The 25353-nt window shown below is 42.1% G+C and overlaps 1 protein-coding gene and 1 long non-coding RNA gene across 3 annotated transcripts in view; one reads left to right on the forward strand and one right to left on the reverse strand.

Moving 5' to 3' along the window:
- Positions 1-1497: 1497 nt before the first annotated feature.
- LOC149089978 (uncharacterized) lies at positions 1498-24873 on the reverse strand. Of its 2 annotated transcripts, none has more exons than XR_016192544.1 (2): positions 24790-24873; positions 1498-1676 (listed from the first exon to the last, which is right to left on the reverse strand). It is a non-coding gene; the product is annotated as an uncharacterized LOC149089978 (long non-coding RNA). The 2 variants fall into 2 exon arrangements; XR_016192545.1 differs by lacking the exon at positions 24790-24873 and adding an exon at positions 12980-13055.
- The window catches only part of LOC149089979 (beta-1,4-glucuronyltransferase 1-like), a 31171-nt gene continuing 26456 nt past the window's right edge, over positions 20639-25353 (forward strand). The window contains exon 1 of the mRNA XM_089231675.1: positions 20639-20770. The gene's annotated coding sequence lies outside the window, so the exon portion shown is untranslated. The remainder of the gene's footprint in view (positions 20771-25353) is intronic.

Raw genomic sequence — 25353 nt, forward strand, 5'->3', positions numbered from 1 at the left:
TTAAATAGGTGGAATTATAACTAGTGTAGAGAGAAACGATGTCACTCTCCGCTGTTCATACGAAGTACGAAAGCCTGGATAACCAAGCGGAGATCGAGATGTAGTTCGGAAAGAAAATTCACATTCCTCTCATTTTCCCATTGTTATCCAGGCTTTCAGACTTCGTATGAACAGCAGAGAGTGACATCGTTTCTCTATATGTCGCCATCTGGGGGCTAACGTCGTAAGAGCTATTAGCTGAGCTAGGAGGCTGTCCATGCACAGTCTTGTTCAGCATTCTTGCATATGCTCTAAGGAAGGAAAATGTTTGTCCTCTGTAGTTCAATGGTTAGAACACTCGCCCGGACAGTGAGAGATTGGTAATTCGATTCCCCACAGAGTAATGTGAATTTTCTTTCTTAACTACATCTCGATCTCTGCTTAATTACCCAGACTTTCATACTTCATTATAACTAGTGTTAATGAGATAGATGGCGTTTTCTCAGCCCAAGGTATCAAGGAAACATTTTATTTTCTGGACATTGCAAGAGGGCCTGGGTTTGAGTCCCGGCGGAGACAAGATGACTTTTCGTTCCGAGTTCACCTTAGCACAATGTCCAGAAAATAAAATGTTTCCTTACTAGTGTTACTGTTAGAAAAATTTATTTTATTAAACTCCTTATGTGTGGTTAATGGCTTCACAGGGTCAGATTCTATGATTTTGTTAGTTGGCGAATTGATGTATTTTTGGCGACTTCCAGCAGCATTTACCACTTGCTCTCATAGCCATTTGGGGGGGTGGGCATGAGGTAGAGATTGATTTCATTGGACATAATATGCATTTTCAATTAGGGGGTCAGTATTATGTGACAAAATTATATCATATGTGGATTAATTCAAACACGCACACCCAAAAATATTTTATTTGTGCACTTCCCCTTCTGATTTGGAAGATACAGCCTATACTCTATTATATGAACTGCACATTTTTACAAACTAATTTTCTTTGTCCAGAACAATATACCATTATTTTTCAAATGTCTTTCTCATTTATGAACTTTCAATTATACAAACTACTTTTTCATGTTCGTACAGGTTTGTAAAAATAAGAGCATTGACTGTGTGTGGCAGCTTCTTGAGTGCATAACATGCACATATCAGACATTCATAAATACAGTTGTATGTTAACAATGCATGCATATATATGCGAGGGATGCCAAATCTGAGTTGAAAGAATGAAAATAAGCTTTGTAAATCAAAATAACATAATCAGGGTTGCCAGAAATAGGTTCTGTACAGGTTTTTTCTCAAGCTGCCCCACATATAACGCTTTCCAGCATGTACCAATTCATTAGAAATTCCCCCAAAACGAGCTCAGCCACCTCGTTGGGCGTTTTGCCTGTTGTGGCGTTGTATTTGTATTTAAATTTGCGGTTTAGAAGCAGTAATCACAGATCTGGTGTTAAACCTATTAATTGAATTTAACCATCTTTGAAGGTTTTAGAAGTTACTCAGCAATGTTCCACAAATGTATTTAATGATGTTCAACTCATTCACTTAATAATAATTGGTTGCAGAATAATATACCATTCCCTTAATAGTTAATAGACCGCTTCTCTCCAGCCTTTCAATCTGCAGTTATTTTATAACTCTGTCAAATGAAGTGCTGGTTGTAGCATCATAGAGTTCCCAGCGACCTGGAAAGTCAGAGAAATGAAAAATAGTCAGGGAAAATGTAAAATATTTGTTAAAAGTCTGCAAATATCCGTTAAAAGTCGGAAAAAATTTTATCAAATGGGAAAAACTGAAACTTGAGAAAAGTTTGGGAGGTGTTAAGAGTTTTTGAATTATATTTTTTCCTTTGGGAGTTTTGGTCAGAGAAATGATCAAGCAGAATTCGCTGGGAAATTTGTATTACACTTGCCCCAGAACCATCTTAACGCCCCACCCGGGCACTGCGTGGAGACCCTCATAAAACTGAGATCTGTTATTGAATTCATTTTTGGGATAGAACCACTTTAAAGCTGTAAAAAAAAACGATAAAGTTTCATTATACTGCGGGGGGAACCACTTTACTCCACGCATTCAGGTTCGTTTCTCTCAAAATATAATTTTGGTTTTAAAGTTATTTTATCCTTGGACCAGTGCCATCTTAACACATGGCCCGACTCGTGCACGGCCCGGGAGCCGCATAAAAATTAGATCTAGTTAAAATTTTCGAAAGTGAGCATGTAAATTGGTGGACAAGCATTTTTAGACAGATGGGGGAGGGGGGGGGGCGCTCAGAAAAATCACTGCCTGAGAGCCCATGAGATGATCTTAAGACGGCCTTCTATGCACCTGAAGTGCCTCGTGCGTGGAGACGGCACTGGCCCCAATATCCCCCCTCCCCTGGTCGACTTAAGCTGTCAAGACGGCCCTTCGCTTGGTGAATGTTTCGTACTTGGAAACAGAAACAAAGAGGGAATTTCGATGATGAAACAAGATGGCTGCGAATAATATGATTAGTGTAAACTGTTTGTTCCACCGAGCTCCCCCTTTCACCACGGCTATTTTCGAAACAGGCTTTAATTGTGGTGAAGGTGGCTGTCGCGAATTGTCTTAGATTTCTTATAGGCCTATACAGCAGAGTTCAATTTTTTTCTACTTGCGGTTCGGTGAGATTAAATGAACAATTTCAGGGCAGGCAAAAGCGCGAGAAATAATTTGAGGGGGGAAAAAAAGTGGGAAAAATTTTCTTAACTTTCTAACTTATTGTATTTTATCATATGAGAGAGAAACATCGTTGATCTGGGACGCTTATACGTATGTCACCTATCGAATAAAAACAAAACTATTTGTTATAATTCTTCCTAGTAAAATTGATCTTGGGTTTTAAACCGTCGTGAAGAGTGAAATTGATAATATATGGTTGAAATTACATTTTTCTTATTTTTATGATGCACGCCGGTGTAAATTTTCTTCATCATAATGCCTTTTACTATGCTTTTATGCCAACTGTTTTTGACATAAAAAAAGAAAGAAAAACAATTGCACAGGGACCCTGCTCCCATCTAAGAAATAAAAATAAACTGATTGCCATAATCCTTCGAATAAAAATGTATTGTGGGCATTGAACGGGTGAGCAGCATGAAAGTAAATGGTATAATACCATATATTTTGGGACCTTAATGAGACCTTTCATAGTAAACAAAAATTTTATAAACAAGGTCGATCTCTGGACCTTTTGGGTTGGAGATGAGTTAGCTTTCCCTCTATGCCTGGCCGTGGTATAATTGAGCGTGTGTAGGGACCTTGATCATGGGTAGGGACCTCAGTGTCATGGGCCCCCGGGCAAAGTTAGTCATGTTTTGTTGGACCCTCGTACTTAGCTGTTTGCATATTCACCTCTTCCCCCGACCACCAAGCCCTCGAGCCATGGCGAGATGGGCCCGGTTGTTGATGTGGTTCTGGTTCCTACGGTCAGTTCTGTTTATTCTGAAATTTAGTCACACTTTTTCCTTCCATATTTGACTTGAAAAGGCTTTATTTGTTTCTCTCTCTCTCTTCACATTGTTATTCTTCATAGCTCTCTGTACCCACCCCCTTAACCACGTGCCTTCCACGGGGTGGGGGGGGGGGGGTTCAGGATGATTCTCATCATTTTTTTTGATTTTTTACAATATTAATTTACTATACAGGCTGTCTCGAATTGTTTGCACAACGGATATCTCTGGAACGGTTGACTTTAGAAGCATACTTTCAATTATAAAAAGTTCTTGAATTTCGTGCAGTGTCTCAAAATTTGTTTGAGGGATTGATTGTATAAATAAAAATAATTAAAAAATTAACTTTTTATATACAGTTCCCACACTTGTGCTCAAAGTTTCAGTTCAATAATTGCAACTTTGAGCACAAGTGTGGGAACTGTATAAAAAGTTAATTTCTTAATTATTTTTATTGAAATGTAGATCATCCTTTGAATAGCCATTTGCAAAAATTTCATATTTCCAAATGCAATATTTATCGAGACATTAAATATATAAAATCACTATGTTTTAGCAATTTGTCCATTGCGTCGGAAAGTTTCATTAGTTAAAAAAAAGCCATTTCTAGTGACTGTACACAAATAGAATGAACTTAACCATTTCACTTTTTTTATTATAATAAATTAAAATGTATTTTTTTGGCAATTATGTTTTGACAATTACAGAATTTTCACAACTTTGAATTTAATTTCCGTTTCACAATTTGTGAACCATGCCCTCAATCATTGGCGATAAATGCTGAAATCTTCAAAGTCAAATATTCCCGGTAATATTGCGTTTAAAAATATGAAATTTTTGTAAATGATTTCCCAGAGCCTCATTTACATTTCACTAATTGGAGATTTTCAACAAACGGTATCTACATAAACAGTTTTTTTTTGTATACGAGCCCTTAGGAAATTCGAAACATTTTGAAGAACGGCACGCAAGGCCTTAGCGGGGGGGGGGGGGGGAAGTTGGAGGTCTGGTCCCCCCGAAATGTGAGAAAATGACCGAAAAAGTGAAAAAGATGGCCAAATCTATTTTTCCATCACTTTGGTCCCCCTCCGAACGAAATCTCTGGCTACGGGCCTGACCACCGCACGTCATTTGAAAAACTTTTTGTTATAAAATTTTTCGAATTTATCTGAAGTCAACGGTTTCAGAGATATCCGCTCTGTAAACAATTTCGTTAATTTGGGACCAGGGCTGCAACTTGGGGGGGGGGGGAGCAGACGGGTCTCGTGCCCCGGGCGCTGGACCCGAGAGGGAGCAAATTTCATTCTGAAACCTCTCCTTCAACATTACAAGGGGGCGTCAAAATGCACGCTTGCCCCGGATGACCAAGCATCTAGTTGCGGCCCTATTTGGGACAGTCTCTAGAGCAGTGTTTCTCAACCGCCGGGCCGCGGCCCGGTACCGGGCCGCGAATGATCAGCCGTTTAATTTTTTCTCATTCATTTGCCGTTGGTCTTGTGTTTGACTGAGCCTTCCACTCACAAAAATGAATGAAACTGGGCCGTGGGCTTGCCAAGGTTGAGAACCACTACTCTATAGGAGCTAGCGAAAAATTTGACCCGGGGTGAGCAACCCAGAGAGCAAGGGATCAGGTCAGTGAGTGACCTAGTAAGTTTGTAAGCATGTGAGTGAACAAAAGAGAGACAGAAGCGCATGTACTCGCTGAAGTGGCCCAGTGAATTCAAGGAATGATTTGTCTAGTAAAAGTAAAACTAGACTAGAATGGGAGCTAGAAGGACGGCAAAATTTGTGTATCCCACATTCGGCTAAACCCTAAATCCACCTCTGGATGGGGGCGGCATGATGACGCCGTTTATGTGATTGCACTAAATTCGAATCTAAGTTGAGTTGCGGAGAGACATTTTCCTTGTGTTGAAACCCCTTGAGATCACAGAAGGGGAGGGGATATTTCATGGTGATCATCATCATGAGACGTTCATTGAATGGGTTCATTGCCAGCAGATCAGGGATATTTATTACTCCATTAAAGGGTTATGAAGCCCGCCCCGGGGCGGAAGGGAAAACGTTTCTGCTTCTCGACATGCCTGCCCTTCATTAGACAGGCTGACGCCAGAGAGAGAGAATGCATATATAGTATGTATATTTTATTGGTCTATTCTCTTCTCCTCCTCCCCCTTTGAATACTAACATTCGTATGGACTGCACTGGCAGGTTCATCAGAAGATGTCAAGTTTTTGCTGCCATCTTCTTTCTGCTACTTGATAAATATGCAGATTAAAAAAAAAGGAAAAGTTATTAAGAAATGCTAGTCGGAGTTGTTTTTGCACGTGAACTCGGTTTGACTGAGCGAGGGTCTTTACAGACGTACGTGCACGCTAATAACCAACGATGTTAGTAGCATCTCAATCGTATTTAAATCGTCCGTCACGAGAAGCTTGGCGTATAGATGATAATTATTTATGTCATCCCGAATGTTCTGTGGTTTTGATAAGCAGAGTCGCATTTACAGGGAATGGGTGGGTGGGGTTTAGCGGCTATAGCCCAGGGCGGCAAGTTTGAAAAGGCGGAAAGGAGGAAAGAGCGATCAGGGAAATTAGTAGAATTGGAGAAGGGTGGTAAAATTTGTACGGCCCACAGGCGGTAAAACCATAAATCCGCCTCCGGCTAGAGAGTGAGGGACCAGGTCACTGAGTGATCAAAAAGGTGACCTAGTGTGTGTACAAGTATGTGGGCAAAGCTGCATTAAGAGTCTTTCAAGCATCTTTCAAGCGGCTTTGTATGTGGGTGACCAAATGAATGACCTAGAGCAGTGGTTCTCAAAGTTTGGAAGCCCGCGGAACGGTTTCATTTATTTTTGTAAGTGGAAGGCCCGGTCAAATACAAATACAACGCCACAACAGGCAAAATGCCCAACGAGGTGGCTGATTAAAAGATGCCCATAAAAATATGGATGTCATATAGTTCCAAAAAAAATATAGCAACCAAATTAAAAATACATGACTAATGGAAAATGAATGGGGGAAAATATGAAACGGCAGATCAATCGTGGCCAAATCATCCAATCAATTCAAATATATAATTATCTTCTTTGTCTCTGTGTGCCTCAAACTATAGTCAGGAAAAAAATCTGGACGCTAACTTCTCAAGGCGAAAAGAAATGCAAACAAAACATTTTAACAGATTATCGGAATCATGGCCGCACATGCTCCGCAACAAAAAAAGCGTTGTTGTCGTTGATTGGGACATCTCCAGCCAATGCAATACAAACTATAAAATGCAAAGAAAATGACCTCAGCTTATGTGCAAAGTTGATTCTGAATTTTTATCTTTGAACTGGCTGGAGTAAAGAGCGTCTATAGGACCCTTCGCAACATGCAAAGCTACGAATTTAAGGGATAAAAAGCACATTCATTAACGATAAATAAATAAAAATCAAGAATACCCCGGAGAACAGGACATGTGATCACCCTATGTTGGAGCAGAGGGGTCACCCGTAAAACTCTTGTCAAAAGGGTGTCACGCTTCAAGAAGTTTGTGAACCATTACTCTGTTCTCAAACTTCATTCACTTGTGGCTCCCTTGCAAATTCATGGTTTATCTGCGGCTTCTCTGGCCCCCATAAGGGTGGGGCTCCAGTCCTGGTGCCCGGCATAATTACCATAATTTTTTTTGTTTTTTCATGCAATAAATTCACTATAGAAGGGCCCGTGAGCAAGCAGTCTGGCTTAAAGACCCACCAAAGATCCAAGCCTGTTTAGGGCCCGCCCTCTCCATTATGTGAGAGCAATACCCCCAGACTAGTTTAGTAGATATTGTACATTCATAATACAACCACTTCGAAGCATAAATAGGAGCGCCACATCAATATTTCCAGCTCGCCGCGACGCCCCTGACAAAGGTTGATGGCGTTCTTTGGAGCACCGACTTACACTTTGAGAAACACTCCTCTATGGACTGGTTCTCGTTGATGATTTATGGATGGATTTTTTCCCGACAGAACTTACAGTATGCCTTTTCTTCGCCACAGAGAGCAACAGGTCTACAACAACAACACAATTATTCAATCACTATCACTTCCCCTCATAGTTAGAAAAATTGATGGCAGATGGCGCCACTACTCATAACAAGCATTACGCACAAACACACTTCACGCCAGGTTCACTAAACGTACACGCACATTCCAACACGTACCAATTCGTTATAAGTTCCGCAGGGGAATGTGGACGAGGTGCATGTATGGGTTCAGTAGAAGTAGTATGACTTTTCTTTTACTTCTCCTCACCTTGAAATAATTCTCAATTGACGAGTCTGACGTCATCACGGGTGAAAAACGACTCTCCACACCCACGTTGTTTTCGCCCATTCTAAAAAAAAATATTCACGAAATTTATGACGACTATTCAAATTTTTCCCTCATGAAAATGTAATTTTGAAGCGAATATTTTCTATGCGTTATTTGCGCACCTGACACGGCCCAACTCAGCAGCTTAACCTATTGCAGGGATAATTTACTTGCGTCGGTGCATAAATGTTTCCCTACTATGAACTTGAATGTTTACGAATGATAAAAGAGGGGACATTTCCATCTACGTACGCGTTTAGCGTCAGTTTTTATTTTTTATCCGGTTCATGTCTGTGACACAATGCGTGCGATTACCATTAAATATTAGAATGAAAGCCTTTTTATACATACCTCTGGTAGGTAATAACACTGATGGCTGATCTGGCCTCGTGTATTTCCAGTACATATATTCGAGTGGATATTCTACACACTCCAATGCTCCGCTAATCGCGAGTCTCGGAAGGAAAAAGAAAATAGCGTTCATCGAGTGATTGTGAAGGTGACATCTCTCTGTGAATAGCACTCGGAAAAAATAGCGGCGGTGGATTGATTCCTATGCAACTTGTGAATTTTTTAAAGGTTTTTTTTTTTTACTATTTGGCAATGGCTGTTTGATCGACCACTGCTGTCCAATGCCCCTCTGGTAGTAAAAATACACGCCCCATTAGTTCGTTAAACGTTCAAGTGATATCCGAAAAGCCTTGCCACCGTGAAACAGAGTGATCCCTGGATTTTCCCGAGGAATGAGATGGGGCAGACGGACGCGGGGCCCGGTGCGGAAATAATTGCAGGGCTGAAGGCATCTTAATAATTTCGGTTCCTCTGGCCCCGATTTTATGTATTCTGTAGGAGAGAGCAGTCGGCATCAAAAAATTCATACATTCCAAATAAGGAGAATAATTGACAGAGATAATTCCACACACACACACCCATGAAATTTCTGAATTCCAGAATGGATGAAAATTCACAATTTTCGAAAGCAATGATTTCGGAATTGTTTCTTTCTAGTTGAAAATCCAGACTTCCAGAATGAATGAAAGTTAAGAACTTAGAAAAGAAATTATTATTACCGTTATATAGTGCGAGGCCCAGTGTGACCGCATCTGTCGCACTCCCCTAAGGGCAGTTTTGTTTGGAGAAGGACGTGCAAAAAAGATTTCGCTTTTGTGTTTCGATTATCTGTTAACTATCCAATAAGTCCATGTGGTTTCGGAATTCATTTGATTTGCCTTGTATCCAGGTCTACAATTAGATAGGTGAACAACATTCCATTTTTTCATTTCATACCGTGCACCTCCCAGGCTCTATCAACCATTATCAATTTTAGCTATTGCCCCGGATGGGTGGTGTCGGGTGCTTTATTATGCATATAAAATACATGAATATAAGAACACATTATTAAAAAAAAAGTATATACAGATTTAAATATTTCTATTATACAATTTATTTTGATGAGCTGTTATGATATCTTTGTAGCTCTATTGAGTTTGAGCCCTTTGTTGTTCTCTGCGGCTAAGCGCCAGGTCCTGAACCACGGTTTCCCCGTTGGCTTGTTGACTCAGGTGAGCCCTCCGCCGTGGCCATGCCAGGTCCTGCGCCAAGGTGAACAACAAGGGCGTACATAAATTTTTAGGCCCCCCTCAGACTTCAAGAATACCAAAGTTCCCAAACTTTTTTTTTACTGGCCCCGGCTCAGAATTTTCTTTCCTCATCGCCCTTGAGTGATCTCATTGGATCCTATATTTTACCCCTGCAACATCACCCTGTTCTATAGGGGCCGTTGGCACACCTTAACACATGGCTCTGAGGGCCTCGTGATAATGAGATTTGGTGCTATGATTTTTGGAGCAAATAAGAGTATCAGTAAGGTGTGTTGCCAGCTGGGCAGAGGTCCCGAGAACATTTCTTTGAGGGATGCCCTGGGCAGGGGCGTACGCAGGATCGACCTTTGTGGGGGGAAGCACAAAAGGCTGGGGGGGGGGCACAAAAATGTTTTCCCGACAGATTTTGAGTTGCCACCTTTCATTTAAATTAACAGAAATTGGTTTATATAGCATATAAGAGGGGTATTTCCTTTCGATACATTTCCATTTTTTTCCACCGAAATATCAATTTCCCCTCTCCCTCAAATTTCTCGTTGTTTTGGAAGGAGGCACGAGTTTCCTGAGAGCACCTTCTGCGTACTCCTCCGGCCAACACCCCCTAAAGGGGCCTGACCGTGCAGGTTTGTTTTTGACTCCCGGTTCGGGCATGGATGTCTACTAACACTAAAAAGTTCCATGGACGGATCCTGCTGATCCCTTGGGAATACGTGAGGATCACATTATTATTTTGCCAATTTTTCTTTTGGCTGCAATAGGCAAAACTTCACTTGCCTTTGAATTTTTTTTGGGTGTAATTGGCAACTTTATTTGCACTTGACAATTTTCGGCTTTAATCGACGATGCCCCGTATGGATCCCAATTTTCCGAATTTTTACGAAGGGAATATTCATCGTGTTGCGTTAATTGATGCTTTTCTACCGAAATCTTTCACGGGCAGGAGGCGCACCCCTGCGATAGAGCAACCGCTTCTAGCAATATGTACAATCTAGTGATAACTGTGTCGAATGGATTTACTCTAATCCTGTCTGTGTCTACCGAAGTCGACACAAAATGAAACTCCTTTCATCAAAAAAGTAGCCTTTAAGAGGAGAAAGCCGGATAGATGTGGCCGTTTAGGGAGGGAGGGGGGGGGGGGAGTGGAAATTAACATTAAAATTGATCTGTCAAAGGTCAAATACTAAGAATAGGTGGTCTTTCAAAGAGGTTTTATTATAATCAATCTCTTACCATTTGAGAAGAGTGGTTGATTTGAAGTGAATGCGTTTAAAAGGAACGTCTTGGTTGAGGTGATTAATACCCATTTCGATCCTAATCTCGCATTCAATGGGAGTCATTCATTCCCCCCTCACATACAGCAGTAATAAATTCCAAGCTTCATTTTAAAAGAATGCGTTAATCGATAATGTTGTTATTGGCTGTAAAGAAAGAACAATGCGTTTTTTGTGTCTTTGTATTTGAGTTGTTATTTGTTTCAGCTTTTCTCTCTCTCTAATGATCACGTGGGTGCAGGACTCATGATCAACAAGAAAAACAGATTACAAAGTGATCGCACTGCAGGCTTACCAATCAATTTCAGCTCAGTTTTCATCGATAATTCCCTTTAGTTTGTGTAAAAGTTTTTATATATATTCAATTTTAGAATAAGTTTCTTCCCTTCCCCCCCCCCCCCCTCGAGGTTTATGTTCACCGAATTTCAAAAAATAAAATACGGGACAAATTTTCTCGACGAATTCACATTTTGGAAAGTAGATGGCAGAGCACGTATCAGCAAACATAATCCTGCTTATGAGTAGGGTTACCATGACCTCATTTTCGAAGTTACTTTAAGCGTTCTCACACGTTTTTGAAATTTCTTCTTTTTAGTCTCATTTTCAGGGTTTACAGAATTTTTTCTTTCAAGTGAAAGAAAGTTACACTGTGAAATAAAAATCTGTTCATCAATGTATGTGGGTCTATTTGGTTTTTCTTTCTCCCACGTATATTTACACTGTTTGAAGGAAAACCCAGAGGGCTATACTTACCATCTATTAAAAATTAAAAAGCAAAGCAGCTTCCATTCTCCCTCACAAAAAAATAACAAGCACATATAATGCATTTCTGTTTTGTTTGGAAAACAAAAATTTGTGTGTGTGTGTGTGTTCATTGTTGGTACAGAGACGTCATCTACGGTGAAAATATGTAAGTGACAGAGTTAAAGTGTAAGTGACAAGAGTGTGCACCAAAATGTGCCTTTGTTTCTAAGTTTTCGGAATCCGGTAACCCTTGGCAGGGCCGTCTTAAGAGCATCATGGACCTCGGGCCAAGTGGTTTTTCCGAGGCCAATGATTAATGCTTTGATTTGCACCATTATAAAACGGAATATTATTTCAGTCCCTTGATGTTCCGTCTCGTACAGGTTTCACTGTATTAGGTATTTAGTATAGTGACGCCATCTGTTGTGAACAAAGACAAACGAGTCGTTACCCAGGCAGCACACGCGGGAGTCCTCATTTTGGAGTTTCCAAAATGTGGTATATCCACTTATAATTCAAGACATTTGGAAAAAGTTGATTGCTTCTGTCTACAACAGATGTCACTACTAGTACGACACAGTCGAATCCCGATGTAACGAACTCCCGGTTGTAACGAGACCGGAGAAATCACTTCGTTGAAACGGAATTTCGTTATGTAGGAATCCCAGGTTTATGCATTGCTCCTATGTAAACTTATCTGGGGGAGTAGAAAAGTGTTCACACATATGTATATGTCTATATATCTGTCTTTTTTTTTTAATGATAATGCCTTAAGAGCCGCGGCACACACTTTGGGAAACACTGCTGTAGTCGGAATAGTTTCGTTTCATCCTCAGTCGACAATAGTGGTCCTGTTTATCCCCTTCCCCATTTCTGTTCTATCCCTTCAAGAAAAAGAGTGACTTCAGAACTTCAAATAGTATTTGCAGGGACGCAACTATACGCTTGGTCACCCGGGGCAAGTGCGCATTTTGGCGCCCCTAGTAATGTTGAAGGTATGGTTTGAGAATGAGAATTGCGCTCCCTGTGGTCCACGGGGTACGAGACCCGCCTGCTCCCCCTTAGTTGCGGCCTTGAGTATTTGTGTGGCAGAGAGCTTTACTGCCTTGCTTAAATACGACGATGTTGAATGAATCCAGGACCACAATTAGATATTTTGCCAGCCGGGGCAAGCCAACACCAGCTATAGCCACTGAGCTATAAGGAAAGCTTATTGCTCAGTGGCTATAGCAGACCTATAGCAACACCTGCTGGGGTTGGGCAAGTATGCATTTTGGCGCTCCCGTAAAATGTAAAAGGAACGGTTAAAGAGTCTGGTTTTCGGCGCCCCCCTCTAGTCCAGCACCCCATGGAAACCAGACCTGCCTTGCCCCCCCCCTCCCCCCCAATTGCGGCCTTGAATGAATCTTCAATAATTTGGTGGTTTTTCCTATTGCGCATGGGTACAACAATATACTCGATTCGGGTTCAACGAATGAGCGTCTCCTTTCAGTGAATTGTAAAAAGAATACTACAAGCTACTATTACATATCAACAACCTTTTCGACTCCAAATTACCTTCTCGCATCGCCAACTCATCCAAAACCAACAAACATTCAGACAACTCAGACAGACATTCCCAATTTTTTTTTTTCCTTCGCTGAGGATGTGACATCATCAGATCCTGGTGAATAATTACTTTCTTAATCTTTCTTGTTCTTCAAGGCGCTGATGCATAAATTCAAGAGAAGAAGAAGAAAACGAAAGAGAAAAGAATTACACATACAACAAGGCAGGTAATAGTTTTCAATTACTACTGCGGGTAGTAAAAAAAAAATAGGTGGATATTTATACATACATATTGTGACCATACGTGAGAGGTCATGACCTCACTCAAGGTCGTACCGAAAAGAAATACGTCCTTCATCACGTCCTGAAATTTGCTTAAAGGGACGTTTGTGTTGTTTTTTTTTATTGCTCCAAGGTTGTTTGTTACAACTTTCATTATTCGCTGATAGGTTGGCATATACACGTATGAAGCAAGAGCTGTATCGGGTCTTTAACGACAGGACCGCAAGACGTTAAATTGAACGATGACTTCAACCCGATGAGAAATGCAAGCCACACGTTTGATCTTTAGATACAGCATTGCGGTGATAATATTAATGGAGATTCACAAGATCGGCGACACGTATGAGTCTCAGCTGCATTAAGACACGTATAAATTTATCGCGATTTATTTGAGCAACATTCATATGAAATGACTATTCACACTATAGAGACACTGTATACTATATTCACACACTATATTCACACTAGAGACACTGGTATAGTGTCTCTCAAAGTGGGCGTCACCAGCCTTTGTCAAGGGCGTCGCAGGAAGCTGACGATATTGATTTGTGCCTGTTCGGTCTATAAAGTGACTCTTTGTTGAACTATTCTGGGGAGCCGCGGATACATGTTAACTAAAGCGAAGGAGCCGCTGGAGAAACAAAAAATTGAGAAAAACTGCACTATACGGACAGTTGAGATAACGTGCCGTATTGGTAGCGGAGCGTGAAATACTGTCATATGATGTCATGTCGCCCTTCTACATGGCATGAAAAAAGAGTAAAGTGAAGATAAATTCCCACAGAAAAGGGGAAGAGGAAATTCAGAAAAAGGACCAAGAAGGGGGGGGGGAAGTTTGATCATTTTTGTTGCAATACGGTCATTTTCTGCACATGAGTGCTAATTAGACCGGGAAGTACAATTTATTGCCGATTCCGAACAAAAGGCTTGTTATTTTTATACACATCGAGTGATTGGTACGCTAACCCCTTGATGGGGGCTCCCTGCGGTAGCAATGTTTTCTGCGGTCATGTCGCTGTTTCTGTTACCCCTGGGGTCAGGAAAGTTTTCTGACAAGGACGAACTCGCGACACCTCTAAACATCCTTAGGTACTTTAGGCGAGTATCTTATCGACCTGGGCTACCGCGCGTGCTCGAAGAAGGGGGTAGTAGAAGAAAGAAAAAGCACAAACTAACAGACAACGTTTCTTTCCTCTTAAGTTCTTTCAAAACTTTTCTTCGATTTTTGAATTAAAAATATCTCAAAGAATATTGCATTTACAAACATGGGTTTTCTTTTGTTGGGCTCAGAAGAGACAAGACAACAACATTCTAAGTGGAAGTAAGAGAACGGCGGGGAATGGGGGGGGGGGGTAACGTTTAAGAATTTAGATTTTTTATTTTGTGACACACTGTATTTTCACTACGAAAAGTGATACAGGGTGTTGCTGAACACATTTTGAGCATTTTTTTTAAATCGGAACCACTCCTCTACGACGAGCAGTTGATGAGATAAAGGCCGAATTAGGACTTACGGGAGACCCTGTGTATTGGTGAAGTTTATATATGTTTGTATTGTGCTTTTTTCTGTACATTTACTTTGTTTTCAACATACTTATGCTGCGTTTCGTTGTAGATGTTACTGCCAAAGCCCGAAATCAGCCAGTTCGCGAATTGGACAATTTCATAAAAAAAGTGAAAAAAAAATAGATTTAGGGCCTACCGAACATTCTTGCATCATCATATCGAACACTGGCCAGGGAGAAGTGAGGAGCCACTTCTCGAATTGACCGGCCAAAGCTGCCGAATCATTTGTGCAAAATCGGACTTCAGCTAATTCATGAATTGGTAGTAACACTTCGAGCTTTTTCGCCATAACATATACATGTATTACAGTGTGTATTAGAATTTTTTGTATTAAATGTGCAGTTTCAAAGAAAAAACTGCTGCCAATCCATCTTTTCCTTAAAGTTAAAATTTGTGTTTCAGCACACGTATTGCATAAGAAATGATTATTTTGGTTCCGGACGCAGAAACTTCGTCAAAATTTGTTGTTCAGTGTGATGAATGAAAAGTCAATTAAAGGTAAAAAAACAAAAACAAAAAAAACCCATTAAAATACATAAAAATTTGCCAAGCATCTGTTCATTCACTGCTTTCCTCTGTGCCCTTGAACACGGTACAGCTTTTATTAACATTTCAACATCTGGCGACGCTTTGCGTCACAATTCTCTGGAAAGGTGTTGATAATGTGTGTTGTTCGTGCAAGGACTCATCGTATTATAACTGCTTCTATTTGCTTAGTTCCAGAGAACAGCGGGACTCGTTAAAACGCGAAAGCCCTAACGCAAACAAATCTTTACTATTTGCATGACACAGAAGCATGTCGAACGTATTATGTCTTTCCTAGAAAAAGACAAATTTATCGCAACACAGTAAATTTTGAACGGGTCTAAAAAAATCAAATAATATACAGGGCCGTCTAGACAATTTCTGAGTCCTAGGGCAACCCCCCCCCCCTTAAAATGTTTGTGAATTTTTTTAGCAGTAAAACATTGAATCGAATCATTCGTGTAAGGCCGGGATAAAAGCAGTCAATTTTTTCCCCCACGGTATTTCACTTAAACCGGCATTTACACTATAAAAGTCTGATAAAAGATCTTTTACAAAACTTCAAAAAAGAAAAACAGGCTTAACGTTCGAACGAATGTAACCGTCCGTGTATGCAAAAAATCAAAATTTAAGCTGCTACTTGCAGCCAATCACGGCGCCTCCAAGAACAATCACTGTACCAGGTGCGGGGGAAGGGGGTGATGTGCATGATGTTTAGATGAGTGTTTCTTAACCTTTTTTTGCCCGTGGCCCCCCCCCCCTTTGAACCATATTTTTTTTCTCGTGGCTCCCCTGTTTTACCCAGAGTTTTCGACCCTCATCTAGAAGCAAGATCCTTTATACGTATTGAATTGATTTTTTTTCAGTGAATTTATACTGAACGAAAATTTTTGCAAATAAGATTGGCCTCCAGACCACTGGCCTAGAATTTACTGAGCTCCCCGCTAGTCCGAGGTCTATTCAAGGCCGTCTCAACATCATAGGCGCCCCAGGCAAAGTGATGCTATGGCAGTCCCCATACTTAGCCGGAAATAAACAGCCTACATATTTCCTACTTATTTTCAAAATTTATTGTACTATACAAAATATCATAAGGTGGGGTCACTTATGGACATGAGACCTCCGGGCATGACCCCTCACAAGAGTGGGACTGACAGAGCTGCAGCCCGGGGCCTGATATGGTTTTCATCATTTTTTTGTTTTTCACACTGTAAATTTAATATAGAAGAGAGGTCTGTGAAAAATGTAGGCGGGGACATGCGAGAAACACCGTCCTAGGTAACCTGCTGCAAAATGTAGGCGGTGAAGCCCGGGTGGGTCTATACCCTAAGACGGCCCTGGTTTTTAAGGGTGGTTTTGTTGGATTCTGTGAGTGTACAGTCACTAATATAAAAGCTTTATTTCTTCACACCTTAATTTTTCTTGTCAGCTCTCTGCAGCCCTCAAAACCACCTGCCATGGTCCCTTTCTCCACTTTCTTCCGTGGCCCTCCTGAAGTATCCCAGTACCACTAGGGGGTCATATGGCCCGCGGTTGAGAACCACTGGTTTAGATGACCCTGCCCGGAACCGAGACGAGGGCACCGCGCACCGGCTGAAGTTTGCTACCCGGGGCAGTTTCTCTCCCCCCTCCCCCCAGTTCCGCATTGGCCAGGGGTCCGGACACCAACTTTTTTGTCACTATATAAATGTAGTGAAAAAATAAACTAATTCATTTAGCATAAACTGTCTCATTCAAGGATAATGATGAAGGGGCCCCTGGAAGAAATATAGTCCGAAGGGGGTTCATGGGCGAGAAGAAAGGGTTAACAAACCACTGATTTATTAGTGGGGTCCCGTTGGTGCACCGTCCGTTACAGATTAATCAAACCAAAACTGGTTGTCAATGTAAATATAAAAGTGTGTTTTTCCTTTTACTTCAAGTTCGTGCCACGAAGTGTCGCAAATCGTCGAGGACATTCAATGGGAAAAATAAAGACGGTTATTACAGAGAGAAAAGACACATTCGCATTTAATTGCTGGGAAATAGGAACGTGTCGCGACCACGATCGGGCGACAACTCGCGGCCATTTAACCGGTTTACGGAAAATTCACCGACAACAATATTCACCCCGCCATGCAATTCATGTCTAGGAAAATTCACCGACCAACAACAATTCATCAACGGAAAATTCACAGCTGGAAAAATTCACCGACTACAGTTCGACACGAGTCAGTGAGTCAGAGCGGGGAATGACTGAGTGAGTAAGGCAGTAAACGGATGCAGTAGTTAGTGAATGAGCGACAGAGTGGTTAGTGTTAGTGAGTGAGCAAGTGGCAGAGTCTGCGACCTAGAGATAGAGTAAGCGACCTAGTGGGTGAGTGAGTGAGTGGGCGACCTAGAGATAGAGTAAGCGACCTAGTGAGTGTGTGGGTGACCTAGAGATAGAGTAAGCGACCTAGTGAATGAGTGAGTAGGCGACCTAATGAGTGAGTGGGCGACCTAGAGATAGAGTAAGCGACCTAGTGAGTGAGTGAGTGAGTGAGTGGGTGGGCGACCAAGTGCGTTAGTGGGCGATCTAGTGAGTCATGGGTGAGCAAGCCAGCGGTAGACTGAGTGATCTAGTGAGTAAGTGTGTGACATGGTTATTGATTATGTGACAGAGTGAGTGACCTACCCAGTAAGCGAATGACCTGGTGATTGAATGGATGTGACAGAATAAGTTACCTATAGTCAGGGCTAGTAACAGTGAGCGACCAGGTGGTTGAGTGTATAAAAGAGTGAACAATCTAATGAGCTAATGATAGAATGAATGCCCTAGTGAGTTGATGATAGAATGAGCTACCTGGTGAGTTGATGATAGAATGAGTGACCCAGGAAGTGAATGACAAAGTGAGTGAACTAGTGAGTACCTAGGGAGTAAATGAGTGATCTAGAGATCAAGTGAGTGACCGGTCTACTGAGAGAGTGATCGAGTGACAGTGAGCGACATCGTGAGTAATTGAACTAGTAAGTTAGTGACCTAGTGAGTGATGATGTAATGAGCAACCTATGAATTATATAATGAGCGAGCTAGTGAGTGAGTGACAGAGGGAGCGACCCAGTGAATGAGTAATAGGAATGAGCTACCTAGGGATTGACTGAGTCCCTAGTGAGTGAGTGAGCAAGAGTGAGCTAGCCCTAGAGACAGACCGGTTTCGTTCATTCATTTAACTGATCATCGTTGTCCAAACCAACATGGAAGATTCACTATTCCGTATCATAAAATAGCATTCAGAGCGGCAGAGCTGATGACGAAATTTTGCTGACGGGGAAGGGGGGGGGAAGGAGGGGGGCCAGAGCGAGGAATGACTGAGTGAGGCAGTAAACGGATGCAGTAGTCATGGCCCCCACAAGGGGTGGGCTGACAAAGCTCCAGCCCTGGGGCCCGGGACGATTTTCACCACTTTTTTGCTTATTACAAATACAAATACAACGCCACAACAGGCAAATTGCCCAACGAGGTGGCTGACTTAAGAACCTCATAGATCCCCCCCCCCCGGAACCCCCAATGAATCGGTACATGCTGGATTGTGCGTGTAGTGCGACCTGACGTAAAGTTTTTTGTTTCTGTGTAATGCTTGCGATGTGTAGTGCTGCCATCTGCCATCAGTTTTCCTAACTATGAGTGAAGTGTTATGATTGAATGATTTATCGTTGTAGGACTGTTGCTCTCTGTGGCGAGACTTTTTAACGGGGAGATCGGCTCGCATTTGCGCCTTGAAGTTGGGAACCACAGAAAACCAACTTCAGCCGACCGCCACTGTGGGGTTCGAACCCGGATCCTCGCATCGCGAGTCCGTCACTATAACCACTCGACCACCACAGCGGCAAAATTGCAAACGCTATAAATTCATCACAAAGGGGCCCGTTAAAGTGTAGTCGGGGGGGGGGGCGGAGGAGGCCAAAAATGGCTAAAAATTTGCTTACGTAATACTTGAACGGCCCCTTATCTGTATGTCGTCATCTGGGGGCAAATGTCATAACGACAAGTAGTTAAATGAGTAGAATAAGTAGTAATTTGTTTTTAAAACTTTTTGGAAGACATCGTCACCTAGGGACCCTTTCCCCTTGTGAGACTGGAAACAGCTCATTGCGCGCAGTCCCACGTAAACATATGCTCCAAGGGGAAGAAAACGCCTGTCCCGTGGAGCTTTATGGTAGAACACTTACTTAAAACATACTTTAAACATAACTTACCCGCACTGTGAGAGGTTGATGGATCGATTCCCCACAGAAGATCATGAATTTTCTTTCCGAAACTCACCTTCGCTTGGGTATCCAGTCTCACTTGTACTTTTTACTATTTAAGCAATTTACGACTTTATGGGGACACACTGTACATTGAAGAGTGGTGTGTGATTGATTGTGTTTCATTTTTTGTCTGACTAAGGGATCATTCAAGTATTACGTCAGCATCGGAGGGGGGGGTTCGGATTTGCTGACTTTTGATAACAAGGGGGAGAGGGGGGGGGGTGTTGAAGGGTGCTTACGTCATCAACCCCCCTTTTTGAAGATATTAAATATTCTAAGCTGTTGACGAAATTTCACTGACAAGGCGGGGAGGGGGGTCAGTGTTTTGCTGACTTTTTCTGACAAGGGAGGGAGGGGGGTCAAAAATGGCTAAAAATCTGCTTACGTAATACTTTAGTGGCCCCTAAAAGGGACTCCGATTTATCCACGAATATCTACTAACATCAATCCTTTTTCCCGCGCCTTAAATTACTGCTGTTAAGACCCTTAAAAAAAAAAAACTTTCAATTACAGAGAAACGAAAACAACAAGAAACGATGGATGTGTCTAAATGGCAAATCAAAAATAAAAACCGAAAAAAAAAACCAACAACAAAGCAATAACCCTTTGTGTGTGTGTGTGTAGTACGTATATCGGTCCACCCCTTGCCCATATTCCGGAATTCCCTTGGTACATTCTCTCCGAAACTAAAAAAAAAAAAAAAGTAACCGGCAGAGGTCACCAGCCGCAATGCAGCAAAACATCACAAAATTGCTTCTCCGGCGCCATCCAAGAAAAAGAAAAGTGAAAGAATCATTTAAAAGAAAATAACAAGGAAAAATCTCACTTTCAATAACGAAATAAAAAAACCCACAGTGGCTTAACTCAAAATCGCCAAAGTGAGAGCTCGATTGGCGATATCGGAATCCGTCATCGCCAAAGTAAGGTCTTTAGTGGCAACATCAGGATCTATCCATCGCCAAACCGTTTTTTTTTTTTTGTCGTATTTTCTCAGTCATCTCTCCCTTTACTCTCATTGTTAGATTGTCATTTGTGCGGCTTCTCTCCATCTCTCTCTTTTTCCTCTCTTATTTATTTATATTTAATGTTTGCACGTGCTAAATGGAAGAAGGGGGGGTTATGACTTCGTGGTTGATGGAAGGATGATTTTCTAAGGTAAGGCAGCGTTTTTTGAATGTTTCGTACACGTTTTAATATCGTATTTACGTCTTTGAATAAGTTTTGTGAAGGCTCTTGGAGATCTGCCGGCAATGGTTGATGGCTATTGTTGACAAAAAAAAAGAAAGAAAAAGAGTAATAATCAATCATTGTGATAGACAGTTAATTGTAGGCATGGCCCCTCGCAAGGGTGGCGCAGATAGGGGGGGGGGGTCCAGCACGGCCCTACGACCAGATCCTGGAGCAGGGCCCTAGGCTAGGACATTCAACGGGGTCGCCCAGACTTTTCACAGCCCCCTCATGGTAAATTTATAGCGTGGAAAACAAAACAAAAAAAAAATGACGAGAATCGTCCCGGGGCCCCAGGGCTAGAGCAGTGTCAGCCCCCCCCCTCCCCTCTTGTGGGGGGGGGGTGATGAGAATCGAACCCCCGATGAGAATTCGGGACGATTCTCATCATTTTTTTGTTTTTTCACGCTATAAATTTACTAGAAAGGGAGGGGGGCATAAAAAGTCTGGTTTGGGAGCCTTGTTCCAGGATGTGGGACTATGATTGTGGGTTTGTCCCGGCGATCGGTGGCGAGTTTAGCAACTGCTACTGAATTGATCGAAGGTTGTTTTTTAATGGTTGATGGTTTAATTTAAAAGAAATCTGAATGAAAAATATGGTTGAGAAGACCTTACTGGAGGACAACACATGTGGGGTAATATATAGATTACATCGGGGGAGTAACCAAGGGCTCCTTGACCATAAGCAGTTACAGAGTCCTCGAACAGAACCCGGGGGCGGCAAATATCCACCTCACACCTATGTCAATAATTATTTTTCACTGGGGGGGGGGGGGGGAGGGAGGTATGACTGCTCCCTTTGCCCCTCTGGATCTACTTATGGTTGTCAAAAGGACGACAGAATTTTTATAGCCCACAGATGGTAAAACCACAAATCAATCTCTGCTCACGTCAGACGAGGGACTTGGTTAGTGAGTGATCTTAACACCAAACATAGCCCCCGCTCTGTCCCTTGCCAGTGCCGTCTTAACGCATGGGCCCCTCATAGAAATTAGATCTGATTAAAATTTGTTAGAATTTACCAGGTAGGGTCTCCGAAAAACCAATTGGTCCGGAGGCCCATGATGCTCTTAAGACGGCCCTGTCCCTTGCGGGAGTTAGTGAGGGACCAACATAGGCGGAGATAGACATGAAAGACGAGGGGGGCATAATGATGTGTGTTGATGATGCCAATTCATATATATATGCTTTTCTTTCAAACCGAGCACAACTCAGATCTATCGCCATCTATGGGCAATACATGTCGCCACTACAATACTACCTGGTGAGTTGTGCCGGAAGTGTAACCGTGTGTGTACCTAACAGTTTGAGTGCGTATGTAGTGTTGTGTTTTTGATTTTTCAGTGCTGCCATCTATATTTTAGAAGTGAAGTGAGTGATGTATTATGTTTGAATTACGTTTGTACTGCTTGTAGGGCTGTTGCTCGCTGTGGCGAGACTTTTTAAAGGGGAGATCAGTTCGCATTCGCGCCTTGAAGTTGGGAACCACAGAAAACCAACTTCAGCTGATCACCACTGTGTGTGATGGTGTGACCCGCTCTGCGGGGGTCATGGTCGGTTTCGGAGACCTCGCGATGCGAGTCCGTCACTATGACCACTCGACCACCACAGCGGCTATTCATAAAATATATGCATATATGTTCGTTCAGTCGACTCCATCGTTGACGCTGGGGTGGGAACTCCCCCGTATCGCCGCCCATGATGACCAAACGAGTGGCTTAAAATGTTTGCAAGTACAGGGTGATTATAATTAAAGTTCCCGTACTTTGAGTAGTTTTTCTTCAAAAACTGCTGATCAGAATTCAGTCAACTTTTTAGAATATCTTAATGAATAAGACCATGGGAGCTAAATTTATGAAATAAAAAAACCACTTTTTGACCACCAGGTGACGGGAGGGTGGGGGAATACCCCGCCGAAGGCGGAACCAGCTAATCTAGTGTATATGAATTGCCCCCCCCCCCTCCCCCCGTCACCACAGTGATGGGCTGCTCTTAGGTTGGTTTGAAAGTTGCTGGTCGCCCCGTGCCGCTCTGGTGGTTGAGTAGCCATAGTCACAGACTCGCATCGCCAGGGCCGTCTTAAGCCCATCATGGGCCCCCAGGCGAAGTGGTTTTTCTGAGGCCCTACCTCTTCAGGTTAATTATAGAAAATTTCAACCGGATTTCATTTTTATGAGGCCCCTTTTGTCCGGGGGCCTCAAGAGATACGTATAAGCAGGTGGTCAAAGACCTGAGCCATGCTGGGAAAAACTTAAAAGCGTCAGTATACCGAAACTATTCAAACCTACTATATAGCACTCGTTCTGGTAGACGTATTCCATTGAAACTTGGTATATACTGTCCATGGGAAGAAAGAAAATTCAATAAAAAAAGGGCCACTTTTTCACCTGGTATTTGAAAATTGAACATTTTTTAAAATTTCATAAATCTCTCTCCCATTAAGATATCCTAAAACTTTGGCTGTATTCGGATAAGTAGTTTTTGACGAAAATTACCCAGAATACAGGAACTTTAATTGTAATCACCCACTGTATGAGTGACCAAAAAAACGACCTAAAGAGCCAGGGACCAGGCCAGTCAGTTCAGTGCCGTTTTAATGCATGGGCCTCAGGAGAAGAGAGGCCTCGCAAATATTAGATTTGGTTGAAAAGTTTTCGGGAGTAAACCTGTAAATTTGCCAGGTAGGGCCACAAAAAAGAACTTGGCCCGGAGGCTATGACATTTTTAAGACAGCCCTGAGTGAATGACCTGGAGATTTTTTGAGCGGAGGAGTGACATAGAAATCAAGGGACCTAATTGCTTGGTCAGCATTAAGTCCCTTGGTCAGTGAGGAACCTAGAGTGTGAGCAAGCATTGAGTGATCAAAACAGTGTGCAAAAATGTGAATGACTAAAAGAATGACCTATAGTTTGAGGAACGAGGTCAGTGAGTGACCTAGAGAGCGAAGGACCAGGTCGGTTAGCAAAAGCGGGATACAAGACTCCTCGAACGAGGTGGGAAGGGCGAATCGACTAGGGCAGAGGTTCTCAAGCTTTTTTCACCCGCGGCGTCCCCTTTCCCTAATCAACGCTTATCCACTGCTCCCCAAAGCAATCTTACGGAGAATCGTTTCGAAGACCTTTTGGCTTCGCGCAGTTTGACAACCCCTGGCCTATGGTGTGAGTGTATAGCGAACGGGGTATGTTAATGCAGTATTGGTCAAGTTGTTTCATCCCATCCGCGAATCACTGGCTGAAGCTTTACGAACGTTTCGGACGGAGAAGAGATTGAAGGAAGGTTCAAGAGTTCGAAATTATGTGATATGGTTTCGTGTAGCTCCCTCTATCGACGGAAATCTAAATTAAAATTTTCAATGCAAAAAAACAAAACACCTCCTACTTGAGAAAATAACCTTTTTGCAAACCCACATTCAAATTTTTCAATTCATTTAACTTTTACGAATTTTTTTTTTATTATTTACAAGTTTATGAGACACTTTGTACAATGAATGTGCAGCATAAAGAAAATTTGGTTTGTCATAAAAAAGGGATGCCTACTAAACTCTCCCATGTTGGGATAAGTCTTAACCCACAAGGGTGGGGCTGACGGGGCTTGGACAACTCTCGTTAATTTTTATTTTTTCAAGCTATAAAATCACTATAGAGTGGCCCCGTAAAAAGTCCGGACTGGGGAGGGTCTACCAAAGATCCCATCCTAGGAGCCCTGCTTCAGGATGTAGGGGAGGGGGGCATGATCATAACTATGTGTCGTGTCAATCCGGTTGTTTCGGGACCGATTCTAAACGCCTCGTTCGTGTCGGACAGAAATTTCGTTTGCATTTTATAGAAGGTAATTAATTACTATAAATCTCTAATTCATATTTTGTATTATAATAAGTCTGTGGAATAGTTATGAAATGGAAATATGTAAATAGGTAGTTTATGAAATACAGTAGTTTATATATTTACCCCAATTTCAACGGGAACATCCGGAATTTATGTGAAACGCGGCATCACGGTTTGAAATGAAAACGGCATATCCATCTGATACGCGTTTCGTAATAACAAGTGTTTGTCCTAAATCTCTCTCTCTCTCTCGTACGTGGACGTTCGCGTGGATGCGTCGACCAATCATAAGGTATGTTGCATAATTTCTGACAGTTGAAATGTCTTCAATGAATCGTCATTGTTGTTGACAGAAATGTTTTTTTTTTTTAAGCTGCTGCATCGAAAGGTTTAAATCCGTTGATCCGCTTTAGCAACATGCCTTGTAGGTTTGATCTTCGCGAAATACAAACCCAACTTCTTCCATGAGCAATATTGCGCCACATAATCTTGGGTCCTATTTCCACACCGGCAATTAGGGCATTTGCGCAGTGTTGAAATAATTAGGTTGGCCCTAAGCTCTAATACCATATTGCAGCGGTTCTCAACCTTTATTGACTCACGAGCCCTTTTAAGTATTAAATTCCTGTTGCAGAGAGCCCCTGGAAAGTTCACACGAATTCCCAAGGGCTCCGTGGAGCACCAGTT

The sequence above is a fragment of the Pholcus phalangioides genome, unplaced genomic scaffold (assembly GCF_987345545.1).
Source record: "Pholcus phalangioides strain wild (caught in Gottingen) unplaced genomic scaffold, Ppha-v1.0 ptg000001l_1, whole genome shotgun sequence".
Lineage (NCBI taxonomy): Eukaryota > Metazoa > Arthropoda > Arachnida > Araneae > Pholcidae > Pholcus > Pholcus phalangioides.